This window comes from Salvelinus fontinalis, chromosome 17 (assembly GCF_029448725.1).
Source record: "Salvelinus fontinalis isolate EN_2023a chromosome 17, ASM2944872v1, whole genome shotgun sequence".
Classification (NCBI taxonomy): Eukaryota; Metazoa; Chordata; class Actinopteri; order Salmoniformes; family Salmonidae; genus Salvelinus; species Salvelinus fontinalis.
In genome coordinates, this window is record NC_074681.1 from 29645831 (window position 1) to 29664554 (window position 18724).

The 18724-nt window shown below is 41.7% G+C and overlaps 1 pseudogene; it reads left to right on the forward strand.

Moving 5' to 3' along the window:
• The first annotated feature begins 8070 nt into the window (after positions 1-8070).
• LOC129814124 (centromere protein L-like) lies at positions 8071-18375 on the forward strand (annotated as a pseudogene).
• The last annotated feature ends 349 nt before the right edge of the window (positions 18376-18724 follow it).

The following is an 18724-nucleotide window of genomic DNA, read 5'->3' on the forward strand; positions in this document are numbered from 1 at the left end:
AACACCCACATCAAACCACATCCAAGCCAACTCACGTTTGGCTTCTGTCACCATTTCTTGAGGAGCAAGCCAAAATACAATGCCAAATCAGCAGGTGCAATTCCACTTTAAAAAGCCAAACATAACACTATCTGCTAAATCATTTCAAGCAATATGGTCCCTGTATGTCTGTGTGGTGCGTGTGTTTGTCTACCATTCACTTTGTGTAGCCAGTTAGCAATAATGATAAATGTCTTCTGGGTAGACAGAAAGACTTTTCCAAAAACGTTCTTAAATGAATGTTAATTGCAAAGTAGGCTTATTGGGCAGAATTATATGATTATTTGTATCACTCAGTTGGTCTTTAGTTTTGAAAACTCTGTCATGACATATGCAGCAGCAAAAACATAGCTCGGCCAGCACATTCCTTTCTTGCAAAATGCGCAATGAAAGTGGTATGACACTCAAATCAAAATGAGTTTATTTTTTTTTCAGCCCTCAAAAATGGTCTTCTGATGTGATTTAAGCATTGCCATGGACTCAGAACATCCAATGTCATTTTTTCTCTATGAATAATTGTATGTTTGAGAGTGTAAAACCGAGAAAAGGGTGCCTATTTGAAAGCTAGAATTAATGAGTAGCTCGCGACAATTTAAAAGTAGCGCTCATGCTGGTGAAGGTTGGAGACGCCTGTTATAGGGTAAGCATTAGAACACGCTGCCTCATATTTGCAGCCCTAACGTAATATCGCTCTAGGAGCTGATCCATTGTCAGTATTATAATGTTAAGGTAAGATTTGAATGGAGAAAGCTGATCAGAGAGCTCCTACAGAGAAATTAACTTAAGGCTAAGACACACCATTACAAAAATTGGCCATGCGCAGCAGATAACCTGCTGGGTGTTGACGAACGTTGGCGATTCAACATGCAGAATTCAGGAAATGAACAGAAAATGACACCCGATGTTCTGTTGTCAGAGGCGATAGGGTGGCCACTGTTGCTTTTAACCATTCGTTGGCACAGTATGTTTAGTCCTCATGTCTGGCTTATTCTATTCATCACTGAGCTGGAAGGCTAGTGACAGTATAATCTAGCCTATAGCTACAGTAGTGAATATTGTCTTATTACCAGTAATAATAAATATTACCTTCCGACCTTGCAGCAATTTAAGAGATCCGTGCAGCTCAGAAACTTTCAGATAAAGAGGGAGCAACAATGAGCGCTGTGATTACCAATCCTAATCAGTTGTTTATTTTGAGAGGCTATAATTGCAGTACTAATGGTAACTGCTTGCATATCATCCTCAGCCTGATAGAAATGACTATGTTTGGGAAATCAGCATTCTGGTGCTCTTACTTATCCAGTCCAAGTTCATTACCTTGAGGATTGTCTCCAGGACATGCTGCTGCTCTGAGGCCTTGTGAATAAGAATGGATCCTCACCTGTTCAGGACCAGGTCATAATGCTGGCCACATACCTGCCATAATGACACAGGAGGAATAGATGAATGATACAGACATACGGATACAGACAGTCTCAGTGTAGGCCGTTAAAGGATGCTCTCTGATTTAAAGTTTATTTATATTGACTTATGGGATACTCTTGTTACGATACAAATTAAATATACTTGGCTATGAATTTTGCTTGAATATATAGTTTGGTTTGCTAAACTTCTTGTTTGGACTACATCTTGTTTGAAAATAGCAGTGACAGCAATGTTAGACACAGTACTCAGTGGGGGTCGTTCCATCTCAAAAAGCACAAGAAAGAAGATTTGGATATGAAGCTCGAAAATGCTAAAATAGGTAACATTGACTTGAATTGGATTTGTGCCACAAATGCCAAAAAGTTATTTGAAACAGTGGCCAGGTAGACAAAACCAAAGTATGGCTTGCTGTCATACCTTGTCCATAAACTGCTTACAGGTTAAGGAAACCAAGATGTAATTTGGGTGAACTATCCCTTTAATATTGGGGGGGGTCTTTAAAAAATAAAATCACCTAGTTGTCAGAACCTGGAAATATCAAGATGTAGGATTGGACATAAACCTAACAACTTCAATTACTAATTTCCTTGAACAGTGTGTGTGTGGGGGGGGGGGGGGGGGGGGGGTCACCAAATTCACTGAGAATACATTACATAGGATAAAGAAACAATACTGCGAGCCGCAGCTCCATACTACTTGTTAGACATAGAGAACTGATACTGTATACTCGATGTTAGGGTGGGATTTGCGTGGTGTGTGGGGAGTCCATTGTTGGCTTTTGACAATTTCTTTGGATTCCTTACTGATTGTTAGAAAAAAGTATGGTCCAAATTGGATGTACTATATTTATTGAATATTATCTGAATCCTATACATTAAAATTGCCAATTTGGATGCAATCAATTAGCTTAATTTCTAACAGATCTAATTTATATTTCAACAAAATAATGTTGCAGGAACGCTAATCTTATGTTTTCTAACAGAAATTATTTCAGAACCATCTGAGATGGTGGGTGTCATGGCTTGCTGAAATGACATGGAACAACCCCAGCACATTTCAAAGAGTTTATTTGTACAAAACAGCAAGCAAGGGCACAGAAACAAGCTTCATAAGGTCAGTCAACACTGTTGAGAGGGTTTCGTCTCTCTATAAATATGTGCCCAAGGAGACACTGTGAGGCTGGTAGTAGAAGAGGTGGGTATCCTCAGGGAGAGGTGTGGTGAATGGATGGTGGGCTGAATCAAGCTGCCCAGGGTCGTCTTCTTTTGGCAGGAACAGTGGGAAGTCTACCACCCACAGGGAGTGAAACACTGAGGGGTTTCGAACAGCCATGCCTGAGCCTTCTAGGAGTTCAGCACACTGAAGCCTCAACTTGCCCAACAAAGGGTGCTGTGGGAGGAAATAATAGAAATCAGGAGACTGAAAGCTGCATTCATCGTGAAATAAAATTATATTTATTTTCAGAATGCACTGGCCTTCAACTGCTTGTTCACAAGATAATCTTTGATGCCTGACAATTGACTATTACGAGGGTGGATTGTTCTCTTTCTTCTATTCTGACATTTGATTGCAATTGCTTCCACATATTTTAGACAAACGAACACTATTGATCCACAGCTATTTGAAAGACTGTTTCTTTTCAACAAAACAGCCATAATTTTTGGTGCACCAGGCCCAATTACGTGTCTGAGAAAAGATAAAACAGTAACTCAAACCTTGAAGTGTGTTGTGAGTATGAATTTTCCTGTGCAGTTCATATCAAAGCAGCCACTTTGACCACCACATCACTCATTTCAACTAAAAGGGTTATCTTTAATGGGGTGAGGTATGCAGAAGGACATGCTGTATCCCAAATTGCACCATATTCCCTAGCTAGTGCACTACTTAGGCAATAGGGTGCAATTTGGGATGCACCCAGGGTGAGGTGACCAGATTAGAGTGTAACTCACCACACATTCCTGCATACTACCAGAGATGAGCAGCAGGTCCCCAGGTCTGGCCTGGACCATCTGAAGCAGATTTCAATGCACCATCTGCCTTCACCATTCCTAGGAGGAATGGACAAAACACACCACAACCAAAAACACCACGCTTATTTGATATTCCTCTGAAGCAGCTAGCCCCTGGACATGGCGCTGACAGCCTTGAATGCCAAGGAGTCATCAGGTTCATATCCCTCTAACCATAAATTGCTAAACCCACAATAATCTTGGTTTATTGATCATATTCCAGATTCATATTTCATGAAGACTGTCTGTTTTCTTTTGCTGAGTGTACTGTAAAAGCAGCAGGGTTTTTTAAAACATGAGGTTAACATATCTGGTTGAACTGTGTCCTGGCAGTTTTTTTTTAGGGGATCCTGATCCTTGCCCCTCAAATGTTTCTGTAGTGAAATAAAGAATGTTCTAATGCACTGTGTACAAAACATTAAGAACACCTTCCTAATAATGAGTTGCACCCCTACCCCCCCACTTTTGCCCTCATTACAGCCTCAGTTCGTTGGGGAATGGACTCTACAAGGTGTTGAAAGCATTCCACAGGGATGTTGGCCCATGTTGACTAATGTTTCCCACCGTTGTGTCAAGTTGGCTGGATGTCCTTTGGGTGGTGGACAATTCTTGATACACACAGGAAACAGTTGAGTGTGAAAAACCCAGTAGCGTTGCAGTTCACACAAACCAGTGGGCCTGGCACCTACCACAATACCCCGTTCAAAGGCGCTTAAATCTTGTGTCTTGCCCATTCCCCCTCTGAATGACACACATACACAATCCATATCTCAAATGTCTCAAGGCTTAAAAATTCTTCTTTAACCGGTCTCCTCCCCTTCATCTACACTAATTTGAAGTGGATTTAACAAGCGACATCATTAAGGGATCATAGCTTTCACCAGGTCAGTCTATGTCATGGAAAGAGCAGGTGTCCTTAATGTTTTTTTACACTCAGTGTAAACCATCATCACAAACTTAGACAATCTTTATTTGACCCACAAATCTTAACAAAAGTAATAGGTTATTAGAACAGTCTACTAGAATGCTATCTCAAATCCAGTGTTTGCAAGAAATATATAGGTTTTTGTTTCACTGTACTTACTGCTCCATCCGGGACACATATTGCCTGGAAACAGCCTCCTGGTTGGTTGAGGGCCTCTTTCAGGAACTCTATTTCTGTGTTGGGAAATGTTTCACTGATGTCCATGAGCTATACAAGTGCAGTAGGAAACACACATTTTTTGCATTTCAACTTAATTAAGATACTGAAGCAGGATTTTATATTTTCTTCCTTCACTATTAGACTGTAGCTTTTAAAAATACCCCACCCCCCAAAACATGGGATAGATCCTCAAAAGGTTCTACAGCTGCAACATCGAGAGCATCCTGACTGGTTGCATCACTGCCTGATACGTCAATTGCTTGGCCTCCGACCGCAAGGCACTACAGAGGGTAGTGCGTACGGCCCAGTACATTACTGGGGCTAAGCTGCCTGCCATCCAGGACCTCTACACCAGGTTGTGTCAGAGGTAGGCCCCCACCCCAGTCATAGACTGTTCTCTCTCGAACAACTGTTCGACGCTCATCTGCAAAGATTTTTTTACTGTATCTGCCCTCAGAAGTAGTTAATCAAGTCTCTTTATAGAGCTAATCGCCGCATTACCTGGGTGAATTCTGGCTGTCTGTCTGGTTTGGAACCTTCATCTCTGTAGCACCGGGCCAGTTGAAGGTACTTGCCAGATATTTTTTTTTACATCCAATTCAGTTCCAATTCACATGCCAATTTTCATGTTTAAAAAATTGCTTAAAACCTCTGAACTAGGCAGGCACATCAAAAGGCAGGGTTGCACCTGTGCATGGATTTATCTAACTTTTTTCTTCCTTCCTCCCACATTCACCACATTCACTCTAAGAGAAAATGTAAATCAGTTTCCCGACAGATGTTTATGTATGAAACAATGGACACAAGGCATCAACTGTAACAATGCCTTGGTGATTCAGTACAACCAATCCATGTTGTTTACCTATCTATGACAACCACCATGAGAAGCTGTTTAAACTGTTGAGGAATCGACCAGGTTCTCGAGGGCACCTTAAACTTCTTTGCACCCTGGAAAATACATAAACATGAGGGGAGGACTGTGTCCTCACTGTTCTATAAATAATTTAATAGAGGAACTACGAGACTATAATCCACATAATTTATCCAAAATTGTGTTTGGATAAAGTAAAATGTTGTGTAAAGTGCACCTACCCCTGGAGTCCTCTTAAATAAGGTGGGTGTTTTCAACATCCACAAACCCTAGAATGGAAACAAAAAAGAATTAACACAAATAGACTACAATACAGTAGGAAAGGAACTGGAGAGGTAACTCAAGGACACGCACCATGCACATAGCAGAGGTACTCTCTTATCTTCATCACTAGCTGGGACCTCAGTCTCAGGTTATACTGCATTTGTGACGAATGAAGGTCCAGATACCGATATTATCACTCCCTGATGTGTTTCACCTGTCTTTGTACTTGTCTCCACCCCCTTCAGGTGTCGCCCATCTCCCCCATTATCCCCAGTGTATTTATACCTGTGTTTTCTGTTTGTCTGTTGCCAGTTTGTTTTGTTTTGTAAAACCTACCAGCGTGTGTCCCCTTGCTCATGTCTGTTCTTGTTCCTGTTTTCTAGTCTTTCCCAGTTTTGACCTTTCTGCCTGATCTGAGCCTGCCTGCTGTTCTATACCTTGCCACACCTCTCTGGATTATTGACCCATGCCTGCCCTGGCCCTGAGACTGCCTGCCATTCTGGACCTGTTGCATCCTTTCTGGATTCCTGACCTATGCCTGCCTTTGACCTGTCGTTTGCCTGCCCCTGTACTGGAAATACACTTTTGTTACTTCGACACTGTCTGCATCGGTGTCTTACCTGAAACCTGATAGATATTGCATCCGAAGGGATTCAGATTTCTTTAAACACAGAGTAAAGCTCATCAATACTGAAATAGTATTGATAACTGAGAGAAGAAACCACATCAGCCCCTCGAAAGTGAGGCAGCTTGCATTTCTGAATGCAAATCTCTCATAAAAGAAAAATATGGCCAGCATTGCTGTGTGCTGCTTGTTATAATGTAACAGTATAACTTTAAACCGTCCCCTCGCCCCAACACGGGCGCGAACCAGGGACTCTCTGCACACATCAACGACGGTCGCCCACGAAGCATCGTTACCCATCGCTCCACAAAGGCCACGGCCCTTGCAAGTGACGTAACTGATTGAAATGCTACTAGCGCGCACCCGCTAACTAGCTAGCCATTTCACATCCGTTACACTCACCCCCCTTTTAACCTCCTTTTCCGCAGCAACCAGTGATCCGGGTCAACAGCATCAATGTAACAGTATAACTTTACGGCGTCCCCTCGCCCCGACACGGGCGCGAACCAGGGACCCTCTGCACACATCAACAACGGTTGCCCACGAAGCATCGTTACCCATCGCTCCACAAAGGCCGCGGCTCTTGCAGAGCAAGGGGCAACACTACTTAAGTCTCAGAGCAAGTGACGTAACTGATTGAAATGCTACTAGCGCGTACCCGCTAACTAGCTAGCCATTTCACATCCGTTACAATAACATGGCAATAAAGAAGAGAGAGAAAAGAAGGACCAGTTTAATATTTTAAGTGTGATGCTGCAGTTTTGCACATTGTTACTTATTTTTCTTTGATATGGTGTAATATTCTATTATGCTGTTCAGATTGTATTCGTTTTGAATGGTTAGAATTATATGCACTTTGTTTACATACATTAAAAAGTTATTCTTTAAATGCAAATGTTTAATAAATTAAAAAAATCTGAACAAACCAATGCATTTTTAAATACATTGTGGTTAAGGTAGAGTATTATTTCATTTAATAATTGAATTAGAATTATTTTAACACCAATCATAGTCAAACTATCGCAAACTGTTTAACTTGAAAAAATACATAACATATTTTTTTAAATAGCCGTTTGGGAGCCAAAAGAGCCGCCTCTTTTTGGTGAGCTGAGCCGAACGAGCCTGCTCACTGAAAAGAGACGGAATGCCCATCACTAATACTTACTAGCTAAACAGAAAGCTAGCTTTCATCTAAACTTGTAAAGATCTGCCTTGTAAATTGGCCGCTTGTTGTACATGGGTGCTAGATAGCTACATAGATGAACATGATTTACTGGCAACCTCGATGTGGAAAATTAAACGTTAGTTGCATCATGTCGATTATTCTCAAAACGACAGCGTTTGTTAATTTCTCCAGCCCATGATTTCTCCGTGTTCAGTCTGAAAAGACAGCGCCATTGACAAAACTCAATAAATGTGGATGTGCTTGGTACCGACATTTACGTTGTAGTGTGTCCATTCGTTAGATTTACAGATCAGTAATTTGTGTAACACATGGCGGGGGAGAGCGTTCTATTTCTGGCCTAAGTAGTCAAACGACGATAAGGATATATTACAATATTTGTTTTCTTTATGCTACACATTATCATGAGAGCATTTGAAGATTCAGCTGTATGAAAATATAACTAGATTTTTTAGAGGTGGATCCATGACTTATTCGGCATAATTGCCGAGTGAACATAAATCTGCAATTCGACTAAAATGTTGAATGATGCTGTACTTGACTACATTTTCTCACAAGATTCCAGTTGCATCATGGGAAAGCGCGATGTTCAAATCCACTTCCTGGCTTTGCTGGTGTTATTTTTTTTTTCCAGTGATGGAGGAACGAAACAGGTACAAATATAGTGCACTTTCTTACCTATTATTAATGAATGTCGATAGACAGCTATGTTATCGAGGTTAGCAAATAAAAAGATTGCTAACTAAGCTGTTGGTCAGCGAGGAAAACGAGATCGTATCAAAACAGCGTCTGCTTTGCCAAAACAAAGCTTGCCAGCTAGCGTTAGCAACCCTTTTTGACAGAGAACAAGGCCATGCTAGTTAGTATGTGGAAAAGGGGATATAGAGTAATAGCATATTTTTGTGGGTACTAACTCCGCCATGGCTCGTTGGACAAAGCCTACGGGGAAATGTTTGGGGTTGTTGTAGCTAGGGTTTTTGGATAAACTGCTCAAATAGGTCGGGGGTGTGGTATATGGTCAGTATACCACGGCTAAGGGCTGTTCTTACGCACGATGTATAGGGACACAAGCCCTGAGATGCATAATTGCTATTATAAACTGGTTACCAGCGTAATTAGAGCAGTAAAACATACATGTTTTGTCATACCCGTGGTATACGGTCTGATAAACCACGGCTGTCAGTCAATCAGCATTCAGGGCTCGAACCACCCAGTTCATAAACGGGCTTAGAAGCTCTTATACGCTCAAATCCAAATGTTATTCGTCACATGCTTCACAAACAACAGGTGCAGAGGCTAATGGCGAAATTGAGAAAATAATAGCAATGTGAACCATGTAATATTAACCGTAATAATGCATAATGGGTAACACAATGAGTAATGATAACTTTGGGGTACCGGGCTATACATGGGGTACCGGGACTGTACTGTACATTGTTTTAACTGTCTTTATCACAGTTGCAGCCAACAGTATTTTTCAGTGACATGTTTCTGGCAGCCTTCTTCAATTACACACAGGTGTTCAGAACATGAACATGCTAGATGGCTAATTAACACAGGCGGCCCCTCCGCCTTCCATATACACGTAAAATATCATGGAGATATGGCCGTGTGGGAACAGTAACACTATAAAGGTGTGTATCGATTTAAGGTTTTGTTTTTTGAAAAGTATTTATTGCTGATATGAAAGACCATACCGCAAGCGATGCATGCTAATGTTCAGACCGAGCAATGGGCTCTTAACAAAGTTCCCCCATACGGAAGACACCTTTGTCCAATGACTCTTGTGTAATTTTAATGGAACTTAGTCATGATTAAGAGCTAGGGTACGAGGTAGATATGTACATATAACTTGGAATAAATTAACAGATAAACAGTAGCAGCAACGTATGTAATGAGTCAAAGTTAGTGCAAAAAGGGTCAATGCACATAGTCCAGGTAGCTATTTGGGTAACTATTTAGCAGTCTTATGGCTTGGGGGTAGAAGCTGTTCAAGGTCCTGTTGATTACAGACTTGATGCATTGGTGCCATGCAGGGTGTGGTAGCAGAAAGAACAGTCTATGATTTGGGTGGCTGGAGTTTTTGACAATTTAAAGTCTTCCTCTTACACCGCCTGGTATAGAGGTCCTGGGTCTCAGGGAGCTCGGGTCCAGTGATGTATTGGGCCGTACACACTACACTCTGTAGCGCCTTGAGGTCAGATGCCAAACAGTTGCCGTACCAAGCGGTGATGCAGCCCATCAAGCCTCTAAGGTACAGTGTTGAGTAACCGGGTGGTAGCCGGCTAGTGATGGCTATTTAACAGTCTGAACGCCTTGTGATAGAAGCTGTTTTTCAGTCTCTTGTTCCCAGCTTTGATGCACCTGTACTGACCTTGGCTTCTGGATAGTAGCGGGGTGAACAGGCTGTGGCTCGGGTGGTTGATGATCTTTTTGGCCTTCCTGTGACATTGGATGCTGTAGGTGTCTTGGAGGGCAGGCAGTGTGCCCCCGGTGATGTGTTGGGCAGACCGCACCACCCTCTGGAGAGCCCTGCTGTTGCGTGCTGTGCAGTTTCCGTACCAGGCGGTGATACAGCCCGATAAGATTCTCTCAATTGCAGATCTGTAAAAGTTTGTGAGGGTCTTAGGGACCAAGCCAAATTTCTTCAGCCTCCTTCACCACACTGTCTGTGTTTGGACCATTTCAGATTGTCAGTGACGTGTATAGGGTTGCACATTTTGGGGAATGTTCAGAGGTGGAAACTTTCTGTGGAAATTAACGGGATTATTTTGGAATTAATGGATATATATGTAAGTTATAATTAATACCATTTAAATGTAGTTATTTTTTACATTGGATATATTTATGTGGAGAAAAACATAAACATTTTACCTTGTCATAAGCAGACATAATTGCATATCCTTCCAATAGAAAATAAACTATTTAGGTACGAATGTAACTTTAGTTGAGTTGACTCTTCACATGGGATGATTTCACTGAACAACAAAAGAAAGGGAATATTGAATGATCCCCAATAATCCATCGCACCTCCCAAAAACACCTGCCAGATTATTTTCGTGTCTGAGCTGTTGAATTGCGACTGTACTGTTTTGCCTGTTTGGTTGCCTTATGGAGGGAATAACTCCGCCCCAGGTGGTGAGGGTACAGCACACGCTGACCCTCAACACAGGGGCTCCTCAGATGTGCGTGCTTAGTCCCCTCCTATACTCCCTGTTCACCCACAACTTTGTAGCCACGCACAACTCCAACACCATCATTAAGTTCATCTTGACTGTCGGGAAGTCCAGGATCTGGTTTCAGAGGGAGATGTTTAGTCTTAAAGGCGCTGCATGGTCACTTAAGTTTGCCTTGGCCGTGCAACATTTACAGTGATACGGGCACTGCGGAAGTCAGATCATTCATACTTCTTGCACTTCATGGAGCAGCGCAGAGCTGTTGTCAAGGAAATGTGTTTGTGTTTATACACAATGGTGTTGAACACTGAGCTGTAGTCAATTAACAGCCATCTCACATAGGTGTTCTTCTTGTCCAGGTGGGAACGGACAGTGTGGAGTGCAATAGAGAATGTGTCGTCTGTTGGGGTTGTATGCGATTTGGAGTGGGTCTAGGGTGTCTGGGATTTCGGTGATGGTGTGAGCCATGATGACCAGCCTTTCAAAGCATTTCATGGCTACATATGTGAGTGCTACTGGGTGATTGTCATTTAGACAGGTTACTTTGGCGTTCTTGGGCACAGGGACTATGGTGGTCTACTTGAAACATGTAGGTATTACAGACTGGGTCCGGGAGAGGTTGAAAAGGTCAGTGAAGAGGCACTTGCCCGCTGGTCAGCGCATGCTGAGTACGCATCCTGGTAATCCATCTGGCCCTGCGTCCTTGTGAATGTTAACCTGTTTAAAGGTCTTACTCACATCAGCTACGGAGAGCGTGATCAAACAGTTGTCCGGAGCAGCTGGTGCTCTCATGCAGAAGACATTTTGCTGGTCTGGTAGGCTTGTGTCACTGGGCAGCTCGTGGCTGGGTTTCTCTTTGTAATCCGTGATAGTTTGCAAACTCTGCCACATCCGACGAGCGTCAAAGCCGGTGTAGTAGGATTTGCTCTTAGTCCTGTATTGATGCTTTGCCTTTCTGATGGTTTGTCGGAGGGCTTAACATTTTGTTCTATTTGTTCATCAGCTAACGTCACTTCCTGTGAATTTTGAATCATTTAATTATGTAATGAAAACAAGCAGATAAAGGCTTCAAAGTTCATAAAGGTCATGTTAACTGAATGACATCTCTTAGAACAAAATGTATAAACTCTCCTAAGTCTGTGTTAACCTCAGACCTTATTTTTGCCCTTTATCCCAAAACCCATTTTTTCCCCCATAGGAATGGAGGTAACCAGAGGTAACTAATTTGTTTTTTAGGGCTACAATCTGGTGAGCTCTAATTTAATTTGATCCAATGAATGGTACCATCAAATTAAAATAGTTACAATGTTTTATTTGAAAATGTTAATGTTTTTTGTTTTGGTGGCTAATATTTTTTTCATTGAGATTTCTAAACTGGCCATGAACTAATCTCCTTTTAACCTTAACAACCTCATCGTACAGATATTGTCAGCACAAATATTTGAATAAAACAACGCCTAAGTTAGAGCTACGGGTAGAGTAGTCGAGAACATCTGGTTTTAGGGCCTTGAGGTTTTTTTTACGTACCTCGCCCGTGTGCCCGCTACATGGGTCCACTTACCCCTACACAGTGGAAACCTCTCCCAGTGATATAGTGCCTACATTGGATCAGCATGGGTCTGTCTAGTACTGCTTTGTACACACCGTGTAGTCACCCTATTTCGGCCAGTTCCGAGATAAAGAAAAACACCTAAACTTCCAATGTAGCAATTGCCTGCTAGCCGAAGGCTATAGAGAAGTTGCTACTTTGAGTAAACAAATTGCTAATTTGCACCAGCTATTGGGGAAGCCACATCCTCCTACCTTCTCGTTCTCCACTCCATTGGCAGCAAACAACACCAAGCAATCGTCATTGGATTGGCCATTGCAGAAAGGGGATGCTGGTTCTTCTCCAGAGGCTACAGCTAGCGGCTCCTTTGTGGTCCAAGCGGTACGGCGTGGGAATCAATGCCAGCGAGGACCTCTATCTCAACCCTCTACAGCGACGGAAGCAATGAGTGTGATCTGTGGTGGCCGAGTTGGAAAAACCAAGAATAAAAATGGAGCTGTACAAAAGGCTTTGGAAAAAAATAATAATGGTAAACGGCTAGCTACCGCTTTAATCGGGAGCTCAATGATAAAGCAAGAGTCAATCCAAGATACACGCACACTTTGTTTTCCAGGTGCTAAAGTCACTGATTTAATAAGGAATTTTACCAGTAGTCAAGAAGCAGATTCCTGACAACAACAGTTGTTGCACGTTGGGCTAAGGCTAGAGAAACTTCTAGCTCTGACTGGCAGACTTTTAGGCAGCTGAGAAACCTGTGCATCAGACTTGTTAGAAGAACAAAATCGGATTACTATGTGAATAGTTTAAATGACTGTTATGGGAATCCAGCCAAATTCTGGAAAGTACTTAAAACATTAAAGAACAATATGCACTCCACACTCCCAAATCAGATAGGGTTGGATACTGGACTCCACACTCCCAAATCAGATAGGGTTGGATACTGGACTCCACACTCCCAAATCAGATAGGGTTGGATACTGGACTCCACACTCCCAAATCAGATAGGGTTGGATACTGGACTCCACACTCCCAAATCAGATAGGGTTGGATACTGGACTCCACACTCCCAAATCAGATAGGGTTGGATACTGGACTCCACACTCCCAAATCAGATAGGGTTGGATACTGGACTCCACACTCCCAAATCAGATAGGGTTGGATACTGGACTCCACACTCCCAAATCAGATAGGGTTGGATACTGGACTTATTACTGATAAGAACGCCATTGAAAATGCCTTCAACAATCACTTCATTGTAGCGGGCAATCTTTTTGAGAAAATGTCGACCACAAATGAAGGAAGAAAATATACACATGAAGGGATTATGCATGAAGTATGCTAATGGTCAAGATTTCTCACTAAGCCTCTTCACAGAGGAGAAAGTTATTGATGCCTTAGCCATAGACACTATGAAAGCAACAGGGGCTGACAAACTTGGCCCAGGGTTGCTGGTTAGAGCTGCACCACTTATCACTGGTGCCCTTACTCATATTTGTAACCTCACGTTAACCTCTGGGGTCATACCTAAGATTTGGAAAACTGCCTATGTGCTGCCTCTGCACAAAGGTGGGGATACTGGTGACCTTGATAATTATCGAGCTGTCTTGTCTTGTAAAAATGTTAGTCATTGGTAAATGTACAGCTGTGATCTTTCTTGTCTGACAACTGCATACTGAACTAATTTAAGTCTGGTTTTAGACCGGGGCACAGTACTATCACAGCCTCCGCACTGGTTGTAAATTATATTGTAAGAGCGTTGGATAAGAAGTTGAACTGTGTTGCTTTGTTTGTTGATCTGTCGAAGGCGTTCGGTACAGTTGATCATTCTCTTCTGCTGAAGAGACTGACCTCATTGGGGTCGGCCTCAGATACGTTTGTGGTTTCAGAATTATCTCAGTGATAGATCTCAGGCTATTATTGCAGATGGGGTAAAAATCTGATTTTGTCACTGTTCACAAAGGAGTCCCACAAGGTTCGATTTTAGGTCCTTCATTATTCACTATATACATAAATGATATCTGTAACTCAGTGAAAAAATGCAACTTTCATTTCTATGCTGATGACACAGTACTATATGCCACAGCACATCACTCGCTCAAGAATTTACATTCCTGCAGTTTGACTTTAAATTGCTTCAAGATGCACTTGTAGATCTTAGGCTGGTGCTTAATTCAAGTAAAACTAAGTATATGGTATTTTCACGATCCAAAAGTATACAATTGGAATCTGAACATTGCTACCCATGATGGCTCTCTTTTGGAGCGTGTCCCCACCTGTAAATACCTTGGAATTTGGTTAGATGATAATCTCTCTTTTAAAACTCACACACCCCTCTGTGGGTGAGAGAGGGTCTGGTTATCTATTGCCAAGCTGATCTGATCCATTCGGATCCTCATAGAACAGTCATGACATTGTGAACAGGCACAACTCTGGTAGTTTTTTCTCAAAGTTGCCGGGATATCACGTGTCCTACTCATCAGTACACTCGTAACAACCTAAGCATTACTAAACTTCTATCAAATAAGCCATACATTTTGTTGCCCAAATTCGACACTCATTGACTTGCTTGGTGTGTGTGAAAAAAAATTAAACCGGCCCTGCTGAAGAAGACAGATAACTGGTCCCAAAATCTATCTCACTTCACCTCTTCCCCTCTGCTGCCCACATTTTTATACATGACCCTAAGCATGATGGGACATTAACTGCTTAATTAACTCAGGAACCACACCTGTGGAAGCACCTGCTTTCAAATACACTTTATCCCTCATTTACTCAAGTGAAGCCATTATTTTGGCAGTTATCTGTATGTTTTCTTTAGTTATATTCTTACTACAGTGTTTCCCTCCACCTTTGAAAAGGAAATATGTTAGATGTCACTAGAAGTTATATAGTCAGAATAAGAACCAGGTGCCTTTCTTTTCCTTTATCACCTAAAGCAGGGTTTCCCAATCTTGGTCCTGGGGCCCCCCTGGGTGCACGTTTTGGTTTTTGCCCAACCACTACACAGCTGATTCAAATAATTAAAGCTTGATGATGAGTTGGTTATTTGAATCGGCTGTGTAGTGCGAGGGAAAAAACCTAAACGTGCACCCAGGGTGGTCCCCAAGACCGCTTAGGAAACCCTGACCTAAACCTAAAGAAATTCATATCAAAACAATGAATGGCATTTACTCATGTTGGCCTAACGATTTCATAAACAGAGATTTAACTTTGACTTTAACCATTGTGTTTTTTGTACTTCATATCGAAACGGCAGATCATCTTTCAACTTACTAAAACCTTTTGGGATGCATTTCGGTACTGGATCACATATAATGATCTATTCATACCCACCCTAACATTTAAATAATATCTTATTTTTTTATAGAGGACATGTATGATCAAATTATTATTATTTTTTCACTGCCCCGTTTCTTTTTCGCAGGCCAATCATATGGTAAGCCTATTTTTGTTAGGATTTAGACCGTTGTTAAGATGGGCCTACTATAGAAAAATATGGGATTCTCATTCCTACTCCCCGCCAGTTCATGCTGTAGCTTATTTTACATTCAGCAAGCGTACATACAGGCTCGAGATGTAGCCTATAGCCAGTTAAGCATATGCATATTAGCCCATCAATCATAAGCTCAATGTTAGGCTTAATACTGCGGTGGGTATATCCAGTCAATTTACACAGCGAAAGAAAAAGTTGATCAGATAATGAGATTCTATCTGATGTATGTCTGCGCTCCTGAGCTTCACTGAGTATGCGCCCTACTAGACCCCGGGTACGCAGCAGTTAAATAAGATATCCTCATGGTCTGTTGAGTCTCGGTCTTCGGTGTGTATCAACGTATTCTGTGTTTATTTTGTTTATGCTTCACAATGCTAACAGGAATGTAGGTAGCAGCCATCTGGAAATGAGGTAATCGGCTCGGTCTTCCCTTATAAATTTGTATGCCCAAATATGGTAGTAAATCGCACCAAAGATTTGAAGACGCCGATCAATAGCCAAGATAATCAGCTTCCACAGACACCTTGCTTTTGCAGATAGGGGTTACCTTCTCATACCAGACTGAATTGAATTTAAAAAAAAAAAATCTAAGGGTCCCCAAGGGGACTTTACAAATAAGAGGTTAAACAAGGTAAAGTTATATAAACAATTGTTGAAATTGGTTAAATCCAAATAAGGCCTTGAGCTTTATAATATTCTCTGTAATTTGATTCCTAAATAGACCATCCTGTGTTTTATTATTGTATTTAAATATACATTTTCTCAGTCTGTTTATTGAAATAAATAATGGCTTTTTGAAAATGTTTGTGACAAACTACTACTTTTCATAATTTTCACCTATTTTTTTTATTAACTTTGTATGCATGGTGTAAAATAATACAATGTTTCACTAACTATCCTAATGTGATCTGTTCTTTACAGCACTGAGGAGACCCCACGCAACAATGCCTTGGCACAACGAAGGAGCAAGAGTTACAGGCAATCAATGCAAAGCTGTGTTGAAGCAACTCATCTGGCATACACATCAGGCCTTCTGACAGCTCTAAGAATACCAAGAAGTAGAAAGGCTCCAAAGTCATGTGATATCACAGTAAGTAGCTAAGGCCAATCAATGTGGTTGTATTCACAATTCTTCTCATACATCATTGTTGACGAGTCAACTTATCTGTATGCTTGATCTGTAGCCCTGCTTGACATATTTTCATCAGACATAATTTGAGTGTATAATATTTAGATCTATCTGATGTATGTCTCTTTGCTGTCTAGAAACAGGTTGACCCAGACCAAGTAGCACTTCTGGTGAAGAAGGAATGGCAGCTGTCGTATGTCACACCTTTGTACCAGTTTAGACACACTCAGTTGAAATCCTACTCAAAGCAACTATCAGCTTTCATCGTATCAGAGAAGCAACAGGGCCTGGCGATTGAAGTTGGTCAGGAGTTGGGCTTCAAGGTCAATTTTTCTGTGGTCCTTGGGTTGGCAGAGACGGATAAAGATGCTGAAACAGTTTTCATACAGGTACGGGTTTTTCCTCTAAATGTAGTTTGGAGTTCATACTTTATTCTTCTGTGGATTCCCTTGACTGTGGTGTTTATTGTCATCTGTTCTCATCACAGATTCTCTCCAAACAAGCGTTTTCTGCAAAAGATGATGCTCAGAAGGTTGTGTGGAGTGGCTGGCTGACCTGCGTCAACGGTGACTTGGATTATCTCCGATCACTACCCCTGGAATTTGTCAGTTTGCCTTTGTTCTGCACCAGAGGACCAGAATCGCTCACAGTGTTGGTCAAATCCTGGTTTGAAAAGACATTTGACTGTTGCTTCGGCCCTCTTGGTATCAACTCTACCAACCTCCAGTGGCTCGCATCCCTATGGACTGGGTGCCACCCCACCATCAACATCCAGTACCTGAAACTGGTCTGGACTCTCCCAACACTACCCCCTATGGATGTTACGTACACCGTCCACCCACAAGATGCCTGGGAGCTTTGGGACAGCATGCGGCAGGTTGACACTACAGAGGTCAGCATTGATGAGGTCACCGGGTTCATCAAAGGGCTGCAGTCACACTTCTTCAGGCACTTCAGGATAGACTTGTCCGCTGGGTCACTGATGCAGATCTCCACAGCTTTGGGTTCTTCTCACCATAGTGGGAAAATCAAGGTAGATATGCACATATATGGAAAATCTAACATATCTATATCTAGTCTAAACGCAAGTGACTGGCTATTTGTAACATGTAACTTGCATGTCAAATGGGCTCAGCCACACACTTAAAAAGGTGAACAATTATATAGTATGTAATTAGTACAGTATGTTTCTAACTTGTGAATGGATTTCCAACTAACCCTTGTGTAGCTGACACGTGGTTCGAGATAAAGTAGTATCCGTTATCTAACTATTCATTTTCCATCACAGATTGCAAGCCCTAATTACATCCCCACCATCCTGCAACTGCTGACAGAATGTGCTCTCCTGAAGATGCCCATCTAAGCAGACTATCTTTGACATCACAAATCAATGTTTGTTTGTTTTGTAAAATACCTGTATACCACAAAATTACTGTCCATATAAAATTAAACCGTTTGACTTTTTTAATATTCATGTATTGTATGAAAAGGCAAATGCATACATTTCAAAATAGCGATGCTTTTGCTGATTGTGTACCTTGCCATTGTTCTGTGGTTTCGGTCACTCTAGATATTATTCACTAGAAGCGCAATAGTGTAGAAGTAAATGTGTTACAGCTTAAATTGCCAGTGTTGGTTCTGTCAGTGTGGGGTGATAGTTGATTAATCAGGTTTGATACATGGTAAACCGTCAAGTAACTTGGGCAGTTCTGAAGATGTCATTGTTTCAGTCCAGATACAGTAATTGGCAAACTGTAAGAAAGCCTGGTGTCCCAGAGAACTAGTCTAGTGATTTCCTAAATGGTAGAGATGTAACA